The following is a 5,124-nucleotide window of genomic DNA, read 5'->3' as shown; positions in this document are numbered from 1 at the left end:
TATTTATGACCTCTATCATCATCATGAGGTGTGATTTTAAATCAGAATCTTGCTTTTCTGGTGTGTTGGGGTATCCAGGGCTTGCTGTGGTGGGAGAACTGGGTTCCGATGATGCCAAGTAGGCTTGGTTGTTGTTGCTTATGCACTTGTGCTTGCCTCTCACCATCTGGTTATCTCTGGTGTTAGCTGGGCTTTCTGTCTCCGATTGGAGCTTGTCCCACCTGTGAGTCTGTGAATCTGTGAGCCTATGATCTTAGGTGTGTCATCATTCCTTGGAGAATAGCTCTCTCTGGGCAGGATTGGGGTGTGGAGAGCTGTGGCACAAGGTTAGCTCTGGGAGCAGATGGAAACCTTGTATATATGTTTTAATTGCTGTTCTATTGCTATGAAGAGACAATATGGCCAAAGGACCTCTCTTCCTTACACTGTCAGAGAGTTAGTCCAGTATCTTCATGGCAGGGAGCATGGTGGCAAACAGGCAGGCATGGTGCTGGAGAGGTAGCTGAGAGCTTATTTCTGATCAGAAAGTTACAGGTAGAGAAAGTGTGGGGAAACTTTGCTAATTAAGGGTGAAGTGTACTTAACCCAACTTCTGGGGCTCTACATGTAATGGAGGACTTCCTTTATTAGCAGAGCTTCTTCTCTGACCCTGTCTGGGGAACTAAAAAGTCCCACACATATGCTGCTACTTGAGGATGTCAAGTATCTTCAATTAGATTACAGGATTAATTTCTTTTTTCCCGATAAGAACCTGTTCAGCCAGCACCTGAGATTCCTGGAATGCTTCTCGGCTAATGAGGCATTTGGTATCCTATGCCCTCAACCAATGACCTTTGCTTATCCTGGTTGTTCCTACCCTCAGTCCCCCAAAATTATAAGCCTTGAATTACCCAAAGTAGTTATTCCCAGTGTGGTCATTCACCATGTGTACTCTCAGGGCTTCCAACCCCACCCCACCCCACCCCACCCCACCCCCTGTTCATTGTCTCTGCTCCCAGTGCCCTCATGGACTATATTGGTTGAAGATCCACAAGAGTAGGGAGACCCACAGAGAGCCAGACCAGGCTTGGCATGGCTTTTGAAACCTCAAAGCCCACTCCCAGTGACATACCTATTCCAACAAACCTCCGAATCTTTCCAAACATTTCCACTAATTGGGGATCAAGCATTCAAACTTATGAACCTATGGGAACCATTCACATTCAAACCACCATGGTATGTAATCACTGTCCAGAGCAAGTGAACATTACTGAAACACCAGAATGGCTTCTATAAATCCTGAGGTAAGTGAAGAGAGAGGTAGTCCTATTTACCTGTACTCCAGGATGGAGCAGGTGTTGCCAAAGCAATCAACAGGGTCAGTGTGTCCAGCAGCTGCTCCTTGTGTGCACTGAAACATCACACTTGCATCAATAGTTAGGAATTGGAGCTCTACATTCAGGGCTGGATTAAATAAAATGGCTCCACCTTGCACTGGAAATGAATGTCTGAGGATTAAGGAGTTTAATTTTATTTTTTATTGGTGAGAATTTAACATTTGCTTAGAGGCCCTTTGAAGCTACATCTTCATTCCTTCAACAGGGCAGAACACTTCCTGACTGGATAGGAGGATTCCTTTCCTTCTGGGGCTCTGCCCCAAGGGCACTGAGATTCATAACAGTTTTATGTTTGTCAGGTTTCAATTATGAAAACTTAAGAAAATGTGTCTAAAAGGCTGTAGACTCCTTGCTTAGTGGAAAACATCTGTTCATTTTGTTGCCAGGTAAAGTCCCTGTGAGAATCCTGGCACTTGATTTCTAGTTTACTCCCATGTTTCTTTGAACCTTAAAGATGGTCTAGAGCATCCCTAATGAGCTTGTGACAGGTCAGTTGAAGCAGGATTCCCAGACTTTTCCTACTCAAATCAGATCCCATTCATCTGAGAAATTTTATACAGCTCTAGGCATGCTGGTATACAAAATAGTTATACAAACCAAATATTCACTGATAAAAAATTGTAAAGAAGCTTAATTTAAAAACAATTCTTTCATATACCATTTACTAAAGGCAAACTTTTTATCTTATGATATACTTTTCTTTTTTAAAAATTTTATTTATTTTACGTATATGAGTACACTATAGCTGTCTTCAGACACACCAGAAGAGGGCATCAATGGTTGTGAGCCACCATGTGGTTGCTGGGAATTGAACTCAGGACCTCAGGAAGAAGAGTCAGTGCTCTTAACTGCTGAGCCATTTTTCCAGCCCCCCATGATATACTTTTCTATTGCTGTGATAAAACATCATGATCACACCAACTTATAGAAGAGTTTGCAGTTTCAGAGGGTTAGAGTCCATAATGGTGGAGTGAAGACACAGTGGCAGGAACAGGAACCTGAGGGCTCACATCTTGAACAGCAAGCAAAAAAAGTGAACCAGAACTGGCAAAGTCTTCAAACGGCCTCAACCCACACCCAGTGACATACTTCCAACCAGGCCACACCTCCTAAACATTCCAAACTACACCATCAGTATTGGGGACCGAATATTTACTTGCTTGAGTCTCTGGGAGACATTTCCCACACATAGGCATCAGTGTTACTTTTGTACAAAGAATAAAGCTTAGCTGGATTCAAATGCTAAGAACAAGTGTTGAACGCTCAGCACTAAGCGGGGTATTCACATCATCCCCTTCAGGGCTCCTGGAAGAGAGGATGGACAGAATGCAAGAGCCAAACGATAGGGAGGAGAGAACCATGAAATACTGTCTCACAGGCACGATGTGAACTCTCAACACCTACTGTTGCTTTCAAGAGGCCTGCCTAAGACTGAGGCAGCCAACATTCAGTAATAGATGTTGAAAGAGGTCACAGGGTCCCAGTCAAGGAAATGAATGTCAATTGAGCACGGTTGGAGGAGAGGAAGCCATTATCTTCAGTTATGTGGCAGTTGGTGAGTTACTTAAGCTCTAGTGGTTAGCTTCACACGCATGCTCATCTAAGGAATCCTGGCTGAGCCCAGTATTTGATTTTAGTTGCAGTGTGAAGCCAATGTTAAAACTAAACATGACAATGGCATGGGAACTTGGTAGACGGAGGGATGAGCTGGTGGCTTATGGGAGGAGGATTAGAGAAGACAGAAGGATGGCTGTGACTAGAATATTATGTACATATATGAAATGTCAAAGTAAATTAATGAAAAATCAAAACTTAGCTGCATGCTTGATATGTAGAACATTTTAGATCTTATAGACACCTGCCTGGTATTTTAATTTTATAATTATTATTGCTTATAATACTGCCTCAAATAAATATGTAATAGAAAATGGCAAAATTACTTTAATGGTCACTTTAGACATTGCTGGACATTCTGCCCTAATTCTAAGTAAAAACATTGATTTTTAAAAATGATACTCAACAGCATTTTAATAAGCACTTACTATTTAGTGTGTATGTGTGTGCATGTGTGTGTGTGTGTGTGTGTGTGTGTATGCATGTGCTTGTGCACATGTGGAGGTCACTTCTCTCCTTCCATCTTGCAGGTCTGGGGAGTATGCTCAGATTGTTGGGCATGGTTGCAAGCCCTACCTCAGAGGGTTCAGTGTCTGTCCATCATGGACTTGAATCATAGCATCATGCAGCAGGCGTAGTGCAGGAGCACGGAGCCATGAGGCCACTTCTCCATTCACACGTGGGAAGCAGAGAGAGCTACATGGTATGTATCAGTGAGGAGGAAATAAGAACTAGCCATGATCGTTTTTTTTTTTCTTGGAAACTAGCAGGGTCCTCATTGTCATAATTTGAATATAAAGTGTACCCCAAAGGCTCATTGTATGCTGAGGGTGTAGTCTGCAGCTGGGGGATCCAATCTCTGAGAAGGGATTGGATCATGGGGGCTTTACCTTTACTAACGGGTTAATTCACTGAGAGTTTCATGATTTGATGACATTAGGGAACGTGGTAGAAGCTTCCAGAGGCAGGGATAAGTTGGAGAAAGTAGCTCACTGAGCATACCATTGGGGCTGTATCACATTTCAGACCCTTTCCCTGCTTCTCTACTTCCTGGACACCATGAGGTAGACAGTCTATTCTAGCCCATGGTCAAACTAACATGATATGTTGGTTTACCATAGGCCCAGAAACAGTGCTAACCCATATATATCTTCAGCTTACACATTTTATGAACACTGTCATCCTCAGATCTCCTTTAGGTCCTGGCCCAGGTTACACTTTGAACAATTTAAGGAGAGGCAGGAGACTGCAAATCTGGCCACTTAGGCAGATGGGAGATTTACACAGCAATATTGTGTATTGTCAGAATAATTTTTACTGTACCAGTTGCTCTTTTTCAAATAGTTACTACCTGGGACTATCTTGCATATCTGGCAGAATTATGCTTTTCTCAAGAAGAGAACTGGGGCTTTATCGCAAGTCAGGTCTTAACATTGGTTGTAAACCTGTGACTGACTCCAGGAGCTACCTGTTAGACACATTTTTTTTCTTGTTTTCTCCATTTATTTATTTATTTATTTAGTCACTCACTTTACATCACAGTGCCCCCCCCCACCCTGTTTTGTCTCCTTTGTTATGGGAATGAAGCCTAATGGTCAGTGAATCCTGGTAAATGAGCATACACCATCCTATCTAGCATCCTAGCATGCTTAATTTTGCTTAGCTCTAGTAGGCGTGGTCAGCACAGTACTTACTGTTTATGTGTTTTGAAGGCAGCACCTTTGGCTAAAGTCTACTTTCTGTGACTTCATGTGTCCTAAATCCTTTACAGTCTCAACTCTATCACTTTGAATTCTTCTACATCAGATATAGAACTCAGTTTGGAAAATGGTGAAGAATGTACAGTTTGTTTGTTTTTTTTTGAAACTGAAGTTAACCTTGTTTTTTCCCAGTGCCATGTGATATCGTGGGGAGTCTTCATACCTAGTTGTCCTGCACGACAGACCAAAAGAACGCAGCGGGAAAGAGAAGAGCGTTGTTAAAATTATCTGACTCTGGGCCTCTCTCTGGGAGCATAGCCTGCTGAAGAGAAACTAGTTCTTCTTCTTCTTCTTCTTCTTCTTCTTCTTCTTCTTCTTCTTCTTCTTCTTCTTCTTCTTCTTCTTCTTCTTCTTCTTCTCCTTCTCCTTCTCCT

Source organism: Mus caroli, chromosome 2 (genome assembly GCF_900094665.2).
Source record: "Mus caroli chromosome 2, CAROLI_EIJ_v1.1, whole genome shotgun sequence".
NCBI lineage: Eukaryota > Metazoa > Chordata > Mammalia > Rodentia > Muridae > Mus > Mus caroli.
Note: the sequence above shows the minus strand (reverse complement) of the source record.